Source organism: Coenobita brevimanus, chromosome 71 (assembly GCF_032717465.1).
Source record: "Coenobita brevimanus isolate Jiangsu-jjx chromosome 71, ASM3271746v2, whole genome shotgun sequence".
Classification (NCBI taxonomy): domain Eukaryota; kingdom Metazoa; phylum Arthropoda; class Malacostraca; order Decapoda; family Coenobitidae; genus Coenobita; species Coenobita brevimanus.
Genome location: NC_137024.1, coordinates 53,334,332 through 53,351,524, shown reverse-complemented (window position 1 = coordinate 53,351,524; position 17,193 = coordinate 53,334,332). Strand labels below are relative to the sequence as shown.

The 17,193-nt window shown below is 43.2% G+C and overlaps 1 long non-coding RNA gene across 2 annotated transcripts in view; it reads left to right on the top strand.

The window, feature by feature from the left end:
* The window catches only part of LOC145406590 (uncharacterized), a 202,590-nt gene extending 185,841 nt beyond the window's left edge, over positions 1 to 16,749 (top strand). Inside the window, exons 1-3 of one of the 2 annotated variants that reach the window (XR_013898587.1) lie at positions 9,897 to 10,008; positions 16,125 to 16,286; positions 16,652 to 16,749. This is a non-coding gene — a long non-coding RNA (uncharacterized LOC145406590). Of the gene's footprint in view, positions 1 to 9,896; positions 10,009 to 16,110; positions 16,287 to 16,651 lie in introns of those variants that run through there. The other variant, XR_013898588.1, reaches the window with a different exon arrangement.
* The last annotated feature ends 444 nt before the right edge of the window (positions 16,750 to 17,193 follow it).

Here is a 17,193-nt window from a genome sequence, read left to right as displayed (position 1 = left end):
AATTCGCCACCAGATGTAGACATTCTTTTCAACTGAGAGGATTTTTTTCTTGCCGTCTCCTGGCTTTTTTCGTCAGTGTAGGGGTGACGCGATACTGAAGGGGTTAAGTGTAGCTTCAGCCGTAGAGATCTGTTTAGTTTTAATGACACCGTCAGGTGGTAACTTGATACAGCGAAACAGACGTCATCCTACTGGGGAGCCTTTTTCTTCAAAATGGCACAATATTTTATGGGCAATTGACATCTACTGACGCACATCAGTTACAGTGATTTTTCTTTATGCACTGTGTTGAAACTATGAACAAAAGGTTTGTGCCTACCACATACGAGTACAATAAGCGGGATAAATAGCAAGGTCACACAAGCTGTTGGTTTTCCCTGAAACGCAGGTGTTTTTGTAGTTTGGAGTTGTCCATGTTTTCCTTGCAATTGTGGCCACAGACAGTGACGGCACATGATAGGAGACACAGAGGATCAAGTCAGAGTTTGTTTGCTTGTTTGTTTGTGAGGGGGGAGAGAAGCCGTGCTTTGAGAGGGTCGGTGAGGCTTAACATCTCCACGCATACCACTAGGATATATTAGCTGGTGTTTACATAACCTACTGAACAACATGGCGGCTCAACACGCCAGGTATTCACACATACACACACCTGGCTACTTCCACCCACTAATTTAGTCACGCGCGTCCCCCCACATGTCTTTAGGTAATGGCAATGATTAAGTTAGGTGGTTAAAACAGATATATTTATATTTATCAGTGCACAAGAGTCATTAAGCCAGATAACCACTACAACAGTTTTAAGCATTGAACAGGCGAGGCTCTGCGACATTCAACCGCCATTTAGGAATAGTGGTAACCCCTTCATTCCGGGGACTTTTTCGTTATTGTTATCCATCCATTCATCCACCATTCAATCATTTTTTTTTCCTCCATAAAGAGCGTAGGGGCCCGGGGCAAGGCTACTCAGTCCCGACATTTAAGGCGAGGGTGACCAGCCTCGTTCGCTCCTGAGTGGTATAATGCGAGCAATAATCCGAAATTGCCTCTAGAATTTAAACCACACCATTTTATTTTATTTCGTTTTATTTATTTATTTATTTATATATTTATTTATTAGTTTTTTGCTTGGAAAGGATCTCCAGGTAACGAATGGATTAATGAAGTGAATTACAAGCATCTGACAGTAGCAGACATAAAAAATAAGTAAATACATAATGGCGTATCCGGGCTGAAGGGATAACTGTGAGATTTCGTGGTTTTTGTAAATAATAGTAAACATGAGAGTGACGCTAGTGAAGCCTCCATTTCCACGCGGCCTGCCTTGACCCGCTTCATGTGGACGTCACCGGGGCTTGGGTAGCAGGGCACGCATCACAGAGCAAAGTAGTGGTAATCTGGGCGGCATGGGAGACCTCGTAATGCCTGTTCCTTTGCGATTTATTATGCATGTTACATCTGCAAGCGCGAAAGTGTGGGTGTTGATGCCTGTGAGGTGGAGTCAGGATTCTGGGGTTTGAATGGTGAGTGAATAGTAGAAGAATTTTGATAGTTCTCCCTCATTCAAGATTTTTTCCCTCCTGCTTTCTGGATCCTCCCTCACCTCATCCTTAAGTGGGTAATTAGGTGTGGATGATGGTGATGATGATGGTGACGATGATGATGATGATGATGATGATGCCTTAATATTCTCTCATGTTATTTATGCGTTTCTAGTATCAACAGAGTATTCCTCAGTAACGCACAAGAGGATAAAAAGGAATAATGTGCAAAATAAATCGCTCAGAAGGATGTGCAACGAATTAAAGCTGCTCTGACACTTAAAATACGCGTCAAGGTTCTGTCACCTCACACCTGACACAGTTTCGTAGGTCATGGCCGTGTGTCAGTCTCGGCTTTAGTGTGTCTATATATATATAATACGGTAGGTCTTATTGGCTCTGATGTCTCGCTATCTTTCCCCCCATCCTCCCCTCCCCCCCCTTTTTTTTGGGGGGGGGAGGGAGTGGGGATTCAGCATAGTGCAATAAAACAGCAAATTCTCTACTCCTTCACATGTTCGTCAGTTCATCATGCATTAAGCTGTGTTGAGCGGTCTCTGAATACGTGTAAATCCAAAATCTTAATTAATTTATGGCAATTAACCTTGGCTGTGCTTAATATGAGCTTGATAACGTAGTGTGATGGAGTAGTGTGACGTACAGGTGTGGCGGGCAGGATCACGCTTCAGGCAGGTGTGGCTTCACGAGGTCTGGGATGGATAGCCACGCACTCAACCGCTACCCACCACGACACCGAAATGACGAATGTTTAAGCTTTTCCCCAATTATGACGATCATTTGTGGAACACTTTTGTCTGCATCCCACATGACTTGTCCCAGAATGGATAGCCACGGATACTGGTACTGTTCATCATTGGCACGACCCAGTTTTAAAAGTGAGAGCGACAATTTTGAAAGTCGTTTATGGAACACTTGTACTTGTTTGATGTGATTGCCTGCGTCCCACATCTCTCGGCCTAATGGATACCCACAGACTTGATCATAATAGCACCTTTACCCTAACCTGACAGATCTCTAACCTCTGTCGTCTCAGTTGTTGGCCAAGTGTAGTCAGACTGGAGGATCGATTTCACTAGGAACCAAGGAGACTCATTCTACCCAGTAACCAGGACCCATCGAATCTTGTGCAGCCTCGACTTTGTATTCAGGTTGTTACGAGTGACCCAGTTCCGTCAGATGAAAGCAAACCCACTGCCACCGAGGACTGCAATCTCGTCGACTTGGGAGGCTTCCTAGCACCACTTTCTCAACGATTTATTTTGCGTACCACACCTTACTATTCTGTTATATATATATTTTTTTCATTTCTACCCTGGGTTGGAAAGATAAAATACAAACAATATTAACATGCTGTGTACAAGAATAAACTGATAAAGAAGAGGTGCTAGGATACAATATTAACCGAAGACTGAGAATATTTATGTGGACAGTAGGATAGTTTATGTAAAGTTACGTTCATGTTACGCTACTGGGTTATTCTTGTGAAATGGTGTGCTTGAGAGCTTAATGACAAACTAATAAACGCGGGAGTCGGCGAGTGTGTAAATAAATTGTGTAAGTAAACGGAGATGATGATAACTCAGGCAAGTGTGATGAAGAGAATGATGTGTACCGTTATAACAAAAGTAGGAACATTCAGGAGCTAAAGTTTTCCTAGTATTCCTCTTCTGTATTCTGTTCACTTTAACAAGGAGTAAAATTGCCATCTCCCTGTCTTAAATGGTGAGCTGTAACGCGCGGTTAACATTAAAATATTATGCTAGTCATGAAGAAGTTCCATGGAAAGGATGCTGAGCGGTTGTGTTGCCTTACTCTTCCAGTGAACAACGGGAAATGTGCCGCAGGATATGACCAAAATTTCCGCATAGTTAAAATGGATTAACTCTGATTCTCAATTTCCTCTGCGGCTGATACTCCTGAGCTGAGAGAGGCTTGGTATGTTTCTCTAACCACTCTTTGACATGATGCGGCTGGGAGGGAAGTTACGGACATGCCCTAAATGCGAAGGACACGCAGTGGAATAGTAGGCGAAATGGTATGGGAGGACAGCGATGGACATCAGGCCTTAAGTGTGAGATAGACGAAGCGGGGTAGTGGGCTAAGTGGTCAGGGAGGAAAGTGACGGACTTGCCAGATGCAGTGGAATGGTAGGCGAACTTTTGCCCTTAACTGTACTGTTGCCTGGTGTGGGTGTCGATGGTGTGGTCTGGTGAGGTGCGGGTGACGTGGGTGAAGGTGAGCTGTGTAGGGGAGAGGGAAGGGGAGGTGAACTTTGAAGGAGAGGTGAGGAGGGGTGAGCCAAGCGTTACATAATACAACTTGAGCACAGTTTACTTTGGTAGTTTGCATATCGCTCGTGAATTGTGAAAGTAAAAGCAAACAGCAGCTTACATCATGCGAGAACCTTCAAGTTGCGTATACATAGCCTTTCCTGTTTTAATCTTCCAGCTGCTTAGGGATTCTGTCAGTTGAAGAAAATCGTCTGACATTAGCGTGAGTGCCGTACAGTGCATTAGGGAAAAATTATACCCACGTGTAGGGGATGCAGTAATTTTAATATGTGTAAATTTTCTTTCATATAAACAAATAACGGGACTGAAAATCAAGACCTATAATGCACAAGTTGATCCAGGGCAATGAAATGGATTATGGAGATACCTAACTAACCCTTGAGCAACGTAGTGATTCTCTTAGCCGATAACCAAAGCGATATAGGTAATTTGAACGTTGCAGCAACATTATTACGAAAAGAACGGGACTCTGGTGTAGCCAAACCGGAACTGGGGGTTGTGTGGCTGGTGTGACGGGTCTGGTTGTGGTGTTACCTACGACAGGCTTTGGAGACCCGGCCTTGCCACTCCCTTCACCCTTTCCCCCACTCTTCACCGTCTCCACTACTCCTCACCCTTCTCACCGCCACCTCCATTCTCACAACCATCACCAGCACCACACCTCACCCTGAATCTCTCCGTCACCCCTCACCGCCGCCATCCTTCATGTCACTCTCGCCCTCACCACCCCTCGTCCACATCTTCACCCTCTCCACGACTCCTCGCCCTCACCCTTTCCCTCTCCAACACTTCCTACCAGCGCTCACCCACATCATCACCATCACCCATCACCCTTATTACCGTCACCTGTTACCATCATTACCATCGCTTCCCCTCACTCTCACCCTAACCATCACCACCATCCCGTACCTCACCACCTACACATCTCACCACCACCACTATCACCTCCCCTTACCCTCACCACCACCTTCCCTCACCCTCACCACCACCTCCCCTCTCCCTAACCACCATCCCTCACCCTCACCGTCTCCACAGCACTGCCTCTCCCGTGCTGCACTTTCACAACGAGCTCCTCTGACCTCCCACTGCACAGTTCGCTTACACACACACCCTCACAGACCGCAGCTAAATGCAAACAGGTTTCACGGAGCCCAGTCATTTATATATCATTGCCTTCGTGTATACAGGATTCATGTTGAAGTCAGAGTACCGGTTGTAAAGGTCAGATTTTACCTTTTTTTTTTTTAATTCTTTTCTTTTTTCCGCCATGACGCTGTTCCTGAAGTTAACACGTGATCCTGTTGTTGTTGCTGTGTGACTGTTCTTCCCGGTGCTGGAGAGGGGGACGCCTTCATGCGCTGGCACTGATATATCCGGATGGCAGAACAACCAGGTCATACAATTGCCCTTGAGCTCCCTCCCTACCCCTCGAAAGGAGAATTGTGGACTGTGGACTTAAGACAACATGAGCCTGCAGTCCACCGGGTTCACGCTGAGATGAGTTTAGGCTACGACCTCTACTATTACCGCTCTTAGCGCTGCTATACTCCTTTTACCATAACTTGGCCCAAACATTTGTCCATTTGCTGCTTATTTCACGTAGCACTGTGGCAGAAAATTACAGCACTACAGCTTCACGTCCTTTCCATAGATAGAACTTCTTTGTATCATCATATTCGAGTGGTAATATACTGCTGAAAGCCAGCAGTGAAGTGGGAGCGTTGGCAGTTTTAGGCCAGATTGATGTGAAATGAATGCAGAATGTCCTGATACCCAAATCATGATACACACACACACACACACACACACACACACACACACACACGACGTTACTGTGTACTTACAATATCTAGCACCAGGATATGTATTTTACCCACAGTTTGACATCATACCTATTAGCGATTTACCAAGTTCATACCAGGTTGCGTAATTTTTCGACGAGATTGTGCTATACCGTTCATTTTCAGTGTTCATTGCTGTAAGATGTGCATTTTGCTCCCACATAGTTTGATAAAATTCTGTAAAAATTCTTCTTACAGGGATTTTGTATATATTTCCTCCCCCACCCACACACACACTTCGATAAATATAAAATGTTCATATATATGGTTCAGTATGATGGTATATATCCCGTTCAGCTCTCTCTCTCTCTCTCTCTCTCTCTCTCTCTCTCTCTCTCTCTCTCTCTCTCTCTCTCTCTCGATATTTTAATCTAAACACCACCAGATAACTTTGATCCCCTAACATAAAATTGCACGGATCTGAACGAGATGTTTCCCCAGCATACTTTGACGAACACATTGTCTCTTCACAAAGTATGTAACACAGAAAAAAAAAACACACACACACATGTCCTTGGATACGTATAGAAAACATCAGTGCTTGGATATCTCGTGTGCAGCTGTTTTTCTGAGTAATTTTTAGGTATTTCTGGTATCTTGTTTGCGTATTTTTTTAGACTCAGTGGAATGCAGGAAATTATTTTTGCATTCAATGATCACTGTTCCATTTTTTTTATATTATTCCGTATATCGCTTGTCACTGTATATTCCCTTTTTTATTTATTATTTATGATCATTTTTTTCATTATTATTTTTTAGAATTATCCTGCATTTCACTCATCACTGTTTATTCCCGTACCAGTAAAAGCACCTCCACTTCTCCCTGATACCGCGTTGACCCACTTGGCTAATTTGGTCCACTGCTTTCCTCCTCCTCGTCTCTCCTCTTCCACCATCTCTTTCTCCTCCTCCATCTCCTCTTCCACTTCTTCCACCTTCACGCCACAACGCTCCACTGCCTAAATATCAAGCTTCATCTATTATTATTATTATTTTTTTTTCTGGTGCTTCTCCTGCGTTCCTCTCCACCGGGAAGCCTCACTTGTCACGCCGCTCCACATCTTCACTTCCACGCACACACACGCTCGTTTGCTTTCCGTCACACTAAAACCGCATCAGATAATTCGTAAGATTAATTATACACAGCATGTTTTTTCCAGTGTGTTTGTGTGTGTGTGTGTGTGTGTGTGTGTGTGTGTGTGTGTGTGTGTGTGTGTGTGTGTGTGTCAGAAAGGTGAGAGTGAATGAGGTGAAAAAGCAAGATGTGAGAGATAGTGATAGAGAGGTGGCAGTGAGGTAGGTGAGAAAGTGAAATAGGAGAGACAGGCGAAAGAGCGAGGCAGGGAAGGCAGGCAAGAAAGTAAGGCAGGGGAGAGGGTGAATTATGGGAGGCAGTGAAGCAGGAGAGGCAGTGAGGCAGGTGAGAGTGTGAGTGAGGGGAGGCAGATGAGAGACTGAGGCAGTAAGGCACGTGAGAGAGTGAGGCAGGCAAAGCACGTGAAGGAGTGAGGCAGTAAAGCACGTGAGAAAGAGAGCCAGGTGAAAGAGGAGAAAGAGAGAGAGAGAGAGAGTCAAGTGAAAATTACAAAAGACAGTAATGTAGGTGAAAAGGAGAGAGAGAAATGAAAGAGTGAGCCAAGTAATGCAGGTGAGAGAGTAAGGCAGGTGAGAGAGAGGTGAGGCAGGCAAGGGGGTGAGGCAGGTGTACCGACGGTGTGGTGAGACGATGGGGACTGGCTGACTCTAGGCAAGGTGTGCCCGACTCCACACCAACGAGTAGTGGAGTTTTTTTTTTTTTTTTTCCACCCGCTGCTCCACCTCCTTCCGCGTCAAGGACAAGGCTGCCTGCGCTGGAAAGCATGGGAAGGTGCAGTGTGTGTGTGTGTGTGTGTGTGTGTGTGTGTGTGTGTGTGTGTGTGTGTGTGTGTGTGTGTGTGTGTGTGTGTGTGTGTGTGTGTGTGTGTGTGTGTGTGTGTTTGTGTGTGTATGTAAGAGGTACATTTGTGTAGACTTGTATATGGATGAGGTGTTAATTATTACTTTTCTCTGTGTGTGTGTGTGTGTGTGTGTGTGTGTGTGTGTGTGAAAGGGGTGTACAGTATGCCTTTAGAAATGCTACACGTGCCTGGGTACAGAAGGCTTACGAGTGTGTGGGTGTATGTGTTTTAGGAAATTGTGCGTGGATTTGTGTCAGGGCAGTATGTGGTTGCGTAGGTGTGTGTGGGGGGGGGGGATCGTGCGTATGTGCGTGTGTGGCTGTTTGTTTGTTTGTTTTAGATGAGGGAATATCTTTAGGAGCTGCTCTATCAGTCTGTCTCACACTAATGATTTCCGGACATGAGGTGCTGCATTCCTATAGACTTTAGCGATATTATTGAAGCCACATCTCACTACCACTCTCACACGACATCACACTAAACCACCCAGCCACACAACGCCACGCCATGCCACACCACACCACACCACACTGCAACTCTCACACAACATCACACAAAATCACCCACCCACACCACACCACACTGCAACTCTCACACAACATCACACAAAATCACCCACCCACACTACACTACACTACACTACACTACACTACACTACACAACACTACATTTCTTGCACCGCATCATACAGAAGCACCGATGCCCAGCACACAACACTATACAGTACACGCCGCACCATACCACACCACACAACACAACTCACACCACACCACACAGAATCACCCGCCCAAACCACACCGCACAAAATACCCTTCCACGCCACACCACACCACACCACACCACGCCACGCCACGCCACGCCACACCACATCGCACCAAATTAATTAACCGAAGGCCTTTGAGACTCCCACACCGTTAACCTTTGTACTTCTCAGGTAGATTATAGGAAGAAGAAGCGAGGAATCAGTGCCCACATTCCTCCAGACATTTCATATTTTCTTTCACTCTGCCGCGGGTGATCTTGAGAGCCTAACCTTACCTGCCAAGCGTCTCTCTCTGCTTCATAAAATTGTGTTCAGGTGGCCATAGTGAAATCCAGGCTGTGTTCATTGCCAGAGAGTGTTGATATTGTATTTAATCCGCTTGTAGTTCGAAATGTGTGCTACCTGAACAAAATCACCTTAGCCCTTTTATGGATTAGGACGTAATTAGTTTTTTTTTTTTAGGGGGGAGGGGGTAAGAGAAAAGTTAATCATAGACCTAACAAGTCATCTGGTGTGTGTGTGTGTGTGTGTGTGTGTGTGTGTGTGTGTGTGTGTGTGTGTGTGTGTGTGTGTGTGTGTGTAGTGAAGGAAAAAAATATACACCTAGCAAATTATCAGATGAAATGGGCGGACTGAAAGCTGATCTGGGACTCAAGAAGAATAAAAAAAAAAAATACCCTTATATAAAATGTCTTCTACTTTATGATCAGTTGTTTTGTGTTTGTCCAGCCCATGGGAGAATCATACATGCTGTTTTTATTTTATTTTTCTTTCATAGGTCGTAATTGGTTGTATTTTTGGTATGGGGTATTAGATTTCGATAATGTCAGAGCCAAATACTAGGTTATTTTGCTGAAAAAGCACTAATCTCACACACACACACACACACACACACACACACACACACACACACACACACACACACACACACACACACACACACACACACACACACACACACACACACACACACACACACACACACACACGTCTTAGGGTTTATTAAATTCACCATAACCCAAACTAGACTCTGAAAACTTACTTTGTAATTTATTTTATTATTTATTTATTTGTTATTTATCATTTACTCTTTGAAGGGCGACAGATTATCACTTCGAGTTGATAATGTGTCCGTGGCAAGTTGCTCATCATCATTCATCCATAAACAGTTGAGTGAGGAACCGTGCTTAGTACCCGATTCTGCTAAGGATGTATTCACTCTTGATTTGGACCATTGTGGAGTTTATAATGCGGCACGACTTACAGATAGACGACGTATTAACCTCCATGCTAGATCCTGTTTCGCTCATGTGTTTAGATTTTTTTTTTTTTTTTTTTTTAAGGGAGCAGGTTTTGATGACTGATACGTAATGGCTTTTTTCTTGCCTCGTTGAACGCCAGGTATTTGAAAGTGACACGTTTTTACTTTGCTTTGTTCTTTGAGAAAGCTTTGATTTAGACCTTCACCACACTCATACTAGCAAGCTTACAACGGCCATCCTCATAAGGTGTTCAGCCGGGCATGAGCTGTTGACGGGAGCTGAAGCTATGCATGAGCTGTGGACGAGAACTGAAGCTATGCTGCCGTCTCGTCCTCTCTATCCTCCCTCCGGCTGCGTAAGGAAATTCTGGTTTTCCCCGTCTGCAACTTGTGTGACTGCTGTACAAGGATGTGTATGTATGTTTGGTTGTGCAGTAAAAAGTGGATTGTGGCTTTAGGTTCCCATTTACCCTGCTTAGAGCTCTGGAAATCTTCCTTGGGGATTAAATACCATCTGAAGGAAGAGAGAAGGAACAGGTTTTTATGTGCCAGATACCTTGTTTTCTCTGTATATGGAGGTGATGAAGGCACCCCAGTTGTACTGCCTGCCTACCCACCTGAGGGATCTCTTAATCTCCCCGTTCCACTACTTCAGAAGTAAACGAGAAGTACACGAGGTCGAAAGGATGGGGTATCTATACACTGCGGGTTTGGTGGCTTCCTACCAGGCTAAAGAACTGCCTAGGATGATGGGTACTTCGAAAGCACGCACGTTTTAAAAAGTTTCTGAGAGGTTTCATATGGTATTACTTCCACAGTGGAGTTACGGTTCACTTTTTACCTCGGCTGTTGATTTGCAAGAGCTTCTCCTTCCATCCCGACAGTACTTGGCGGCAGTAACGAGCCAACATAAAAACCCACTTCCTTTGCCGCCACTACTTTCGCTCTGCTTAATAATAATATTAAAAAATAGTCATTTATTTTTAACCTTAGTAATTAATGGCGAAGTTAGAATCTTTCTGGCTAAAGCATTTCTAATACCTTGGCAAATACTCACAGCACTTCAGCCAAACCTTCATAACCTCCAGACCTTGCCCTTTTCGGCTAATTTTCGATCTCCAGATATCTCATACATTCTGTGAGTCATACTTTCCCTACTTGCCGTTGAAGATGACTAACACCAACACTCTGCACCTTGGCCTTTCTCCCTCACTTATCGTCTGTATAAGAGAGCTGAAGGTGTGATCACCTCCTCGGCATGAGACTGATGAGGAGTCTCAAGGATAAAGTCAGGTGCTGGTATGTGGGTCAGCGTGATTTTTAGGTCATATCCGTGCTGCTATATCAGCTAATCCCCCTGCGACACACAGATAACTATAAAGCACTCAGGGAGTGCATACTTTCTCCATCGCCAATGTAATTTATAATTTAGAAACCCACCTCCCTCCAACGTCGTTGGCGAAGCTAATTAATTTTACAGTTTTAGTCTGCCCTATTGCACATTCTCAGAGAAGGCATGCCTCCGCCGACGCCAATTAAACTTAGGATTTATTCTTGCATCCGGATCCGGATCCACCTCAAAATCTAATCAACGCTTCCTTGACCCATTGCCCACTTATCCACTAGATTTCATTGAAATCCAGTTTCAACTTTTTGAGGTATCTTGTCCATAAACAGACAGGCTGACAAGAGTGAATACATTGCCTCCTCGTCCTTCGTAGGCGGAGGTAATAATTGGTGACATTATTCAGTACGAGAAAAACGCATACCTTATGATATATTCCGATATCTGCACCTACAAGCACGTAGAGTATTGTACAGTATGGTAGTGACAGTAGGGAAAATGTAAACTCATCTGTACAGTCGATTATCTTACATGGGACGCAGTGTAGTTGTTTTGTTGGATCTTCAGTGTTTGGGTAAAGCACATATATCATCATCATCATCATCATCATCGTCATCACAGCTCTTATTCACATCATAATCGATGCAGTGAGGTATACACAAACTACATTCCACAAAACTCTTTCATTACACTCTGTAAATCATTCTCAGCCTAATACTGCTGACAGTTTCTGCTCCTTTCTCACAACACCAACAGTCCTCTATTGCTTCTGCCGTCGGTAATCGGTTACTGGTTATTAGACAACTGTGGTTTAACACATACAGTACTTTATGATGATCAGAAAGAATTCTTGTTATGTTGGGTGGTGATGTGAGCGAGATGCTTTCAAGGTGTTTTGTTTAATGCAGGTAAATTGTGTGTGTGTGTGTGTGTGTGTGTGTGTGTGTGTGTGTGTGTGTGTGTCTGTGTGTCTGTGTCTGTGTCTGTGGGTGTGGGTGTGGGTGTGGGTGTGTGTGTGTGTAAGGCCAGGGAAGAGTGAATCATCATTTTCTCATGGTGCAATTTGTGCAAGTCATGTAGGAGCTTTGTAATAGCTATGATAAAAGTGTTTTTATTCCTCCAGAATATATGGGAGGGGGAGAACAATCATCTACAAAAGTCTGTTAGCCTCTCCTGCATCTGTCATCGATGGAGTCACACATGCTTGCAAGAAACGTAGTGAAGAAAGGTTCATGTTAAATCTCACAGATGAATGATAATATGCATCTCAGTTCAGTCATGTTACAATCAAGTATCTATGAACCCAGCGAGGAGAGACACGAAATGCGAGCAGACTTATGTATCTGACTGTACACAAGATCACGATATTGTCATGTAATGTTATGATTTTTAAGAGAAATGAATTCACGGAATATGTAGTGAGGCTGCATGGGCTTGGAATGGAGAACCTTAGTGCCTTCATCTATCTTTGTAGTATGATGAGTGAGTGTGGGTAAAAATTTACAGGACGAAGTGTGAGAAAGGGTACAGCAGGGAAGGAGGGTTGTGGTTACTGTGAAGGCGGTGGCAAGGAATAGGGATGAGTCTCAAAGAAATCGTTTGCAAGGAAACTAAAGGAAGAAGCTTATATATATATATATATATATATATATATATATATATATATATATATATATATATATATATATATATATATATATATATATATATAATGTGTGTGTGTGTGTGTGTGTGTGTGTGTAAAAAAAAATGGAAAGGAAAGGAAACGTGCTGAACGAATCGGATGATTAATTGTTTAAGCAGTGGCTCAGTAACATATCAATCAGCAAGTGATAAATGAAACTTTATGACCAACCAAATAATAATTAATAAAAAGGGGGGGGGGAAACTACGCTACCAAGCATTGTTTGACTGAGCAACAGGGGGGGGGGGGAATGCAGGGTGCCACTGGAACATCATCCTGGATACAAGGGCATGATCAGATGTAATATGCAAAGTAAATCGCCCAGGAAGAGGTGATTCGAAACTTCCCAAGGCATTCATAATACAACCCTCAAACGAACCAGATGAAGCTCCCCATCGTAAACGTCAGTGAAATCCTAATGGCCGTATTATCAAAACAGAGAGCAGCAGGGAGTAAACAAGCCCCAAATCACCGACGGTCATTGATGGGAAACCTGTACAGTAATCGTTAAATGCGATCAGCCTGTATCCGACATTACAGTGTGTACCCATCGTCGTTACAGACAGGTCAGGCTTGTTCTACCATCACGTGTTTCAGAAATCATCGTTAAAAAAATGTAGAGCTTGTCCATAGTTCATCGTTTTCAGTTTTATTAATACTGTTCTAAGTTCTTTATTCTTGGCCAAATCATTATCCCCGATAGTTTGTGACATGACTGATACTCTGGGTTCTTTTCCGCACAGTAAAATAATCTGACGTCAGGCAAAACAAAATACAAAGAATGCATTTCATGACCAACGGATTCATATCGGCTGTTCACTCTTCACGCCAAGTACACCATCGAATCCTCTGAAGTTTGAATAAAATGCTCGAGTTCTTCTGATCATGAGGGCGTTAATGGTCACGATATTAATTCCCTCCGGCTCCTATGATTTAAGTGAAGCTGCACAAATTCATCGGGTGAAAAATGGTTTAAAATAATAGAGAAGACATGGTCATGAAAGGGTAACTATCGGCTGTTCGAACTCTTGCCTTATCAGTTCACCATCCAGCTTCGAAACAGACTATAATGAGAGAGTGAATGGTGACTATACTCTGTTACTTTAAGTTGGCGTAATACTCCTGCCGTCGCTCAATCTTAAATATTGAGTTATAACATGGGATTAACACTAGAATATGATGTTAGTCACGAATAAGCGCTATGGAAAAGATGTTGAACTGTAGTATTGCCTTATTCTGCCACCGAGCTACGTGAAGTAAGCTGCTGAAGGACGAAAATCCCTGCCAAGGTGTACAAAATACATTAATTCTCTCAGGCTCATATTACTCACTTTAGCGTAAATTAATTCATGTGGCGTTAGCCTGAATAAAACAGTTTAGACGACGCGACCGTAAGAGTAAAAATTATCAGGTGTTCCAACGCTCCCTTGCAGCATCCATCATCGCGTTTTGAATGTGACCATCAGAGGGTTCATGTTCATGGTGACTGTATTAACACTGTCAGGTTCCTTTCACTCACTGTCAGCTAAATTAATCCGTCTCACATTAGCGTAGAAGAAATAAAAGAGAAGCGACCGAAGGAACTAAAAGTCTCGTGCGTTCGATCGTCCGCTCGCTGCATCCACCATCCCTCTTCGAACTCTCTGAACCCTCGAAGCCGCGCGGGCCTTTTCAGTTGGCCGGGAGCAACAAGAAGTGGAGGACGTGCAACTGGAGAGCAAGGGTGAGATCACTCTAGTTTATATTAATATATCTTTTGTTTTACCATTATTAGTTTTTATTTTTATTTTTTTATTTGTGATATTATTTGGTTAAAGATTGTTGCTGTGGGTTGTTGTATTTATGGGCTACTTACTATGCTGGCTTTCTCAGCTGGCGTTCATCAAGTACGAGATAGAAGCGCCTACCATCCATTCACTCACTCAACACTGACTGACAAGCCAAATAGTTCCCTGTAACCATATCACCAAATGAACACCTGGTGGTCTAGTAGGTTTATGTGTTGCCAATGAATCTGGTCCATGAGGGTTGATTTAGGTTTATTGCTTACATAATACCACTTTGAGCCAAACTACTAGTTAATCTTATAAATATCTAGACGAAAAGCCTAGCCCCGGGACCCTACGTTATTAATAGAGCAGTGAAAGTCTGGTTGTCAAATTGGCAACTTTTATTTTTGTACTTATTCCCTTACTCCAGATGTGGGAGATTATTTTGTTAATACCATTTATTAATGGATTGTGAGTTAGTAATTGTGCCGGCTTCAACTCCTTCAGCCTGATGACGTCTTTTGTACTTTATTGTTGCCGTAATCACACGACTTCATTTGATCTTGGTACAGACGATTTGTTATTATTGCATCATTTAGACGGTTTTATTCTTGCTACATTCTTATTATTTTATTTTTCCTTCTTTCACTCTTGGAACGTTCATGCGATTGTATTAATTCTTGCAGCATCCAGACAGTTTCATTGTAGCTACATGTTTTATTCATTCTTGCTGCATTAAGATGAGTTTTATTATTATATTACGGCGATTTTATTCTTGCTAAGTTCAGATGATCTTATGCTGCTGAGGGACATAAATAGGTTGTGAAGGGGTTATTGGAGAGTGTTCCAACCCCGTCACTACAAATGGTCTCCCCAAAAATGGAGAAAAATCGTCTGGAGGCAGCAATAATAAACCGCGACTATTTATTACTTTAAAACTGAGTGACCTAATAATAGTGTACCTACTTCCACATTACCATTATTTGTATTATTTTTATCAGGACGTACAATTATTTCGCTAAAGTTGGTTATTTTGCATTACATCTTCAGTCCGATGGTGTATTATGTATTCTTGTGCACATACCGACAGACGATTTTGCCCGCCTTTGAATTTTGAAACTGGATGGGTTATAGCTCTGATTAACCCCTTCACTCCAACACGTCCCTCCCAAGCTTCATAAAATCGTCTGAAGGCAGCGAGAAGAAACTAGTTAAATGCGTCACCAAATTATAGCGATTTTCCCAATCCACCCGAGGACGTGTTTTTACTTTAGCTTTCTGTAGACGATTTTCTTTAAGGTTTAAGGGAAATCTCTTCTTATAAAAGGGCCACTGAGGGCTGTGTCTTACCCCTCCAGTTCGAGAAGTACACCTTAGGCCGATAAAAAGCTTCAGGAGACAAGACTGAAATAAAATGTCATCTTGCTGGTTAGCCTTGAGCCACTGCTTTTGTGTGTGTGTGTATGTGTTTGTGTGTGTGTGTGTGTGTGTGTGTGTGTGTGTGTGTGTGTGTGTGTGTGTGTGTGTGTGTGAGAGAGAGAGAGAGAGAGAGAGAGAGAGAGAGAGAGAGATCAGGCAACAGTACAGGCAATTTCCTACAAAAATCAGAAGAAAAAAGTTTAGGACGATGGATACTTTCCCCTGTGGATATATTCATTAGGCTGTGTTTTGCAGATCCTGGACACAATCTTGAAGCCCGTCCCCGAGATCCAGTCAGTGATCAAGCCCCCCAAAACTAGCTGACCCCGGCATGTCTCCTGATACCTGGCAACCCCCTGGACACCCTCAGCCCCTTCACTACGAGGCGGCTCTCCCTAGATGAAAAAAATCGTCTAGGTGAGTGCTGAAAAAATTGGCTTAATAATAATAATAGTAATAATAATAATGTTCCTTCTAGAAAAGTCAGAGTGCAATAGATAATACTGTACCTCATTTTAAACTGCCACACCAAACACTTGCCGTATGATATTTTGCCACACCACACAATACCACACGCCAAACACACACACGCCACACCACACACAACCTCACACTGTCGCACCACACCAGACACACTGCCACTGTCAAAACACACACTGCCTCACCACACACACACACACACACACACACACACACACACACACACACACACACACACACACACACACACACACACACACACACACACACACGATCCTACCTTAACGTTAATACACTTTCAGGATATGTGGAACCAACCTCAATCGTGTGACACCGATCGCCAGCTTGTGACAATAGCCGCCGTCTTGATACCAGTCGCCCTCTTGAAACACCAGTCGCCATATTTTGCTGCCAGGGATCTGTTGCATAAGCTGAGTATTTTTCTTTTTTCGTATTCACGTTGAGAGAGAATGTGGTGTATGTGTATATATACTCCTTTTTACTTTAAACTTGGCGTAAAATTATCATCTCTCCATGTTCACTGTTGAGCTGCTAGAATAGATTTACACTAGAATATGAGGCCAGTCATGAAGTAGTGCTGTAGAAAGAATGTACAGCCGTAGACTAGTATTGACTTTTCCTATTGATCTACGTGAAATAGATGGCAAAAAGAAATTCTGGGCCAAGTTAAAGGTGAAGAGTAATGTGTAGTTTTGTATGAGGCACTAAGAGGTGTAGGGAGACATTTTCAGATATAAATGATTTCAGATCTCACTGTATAGCATATTGGAGCTTGTCTTTTACTTCTGGCTGCCTCATACAGTAATATATAGCGTAGTGTTAG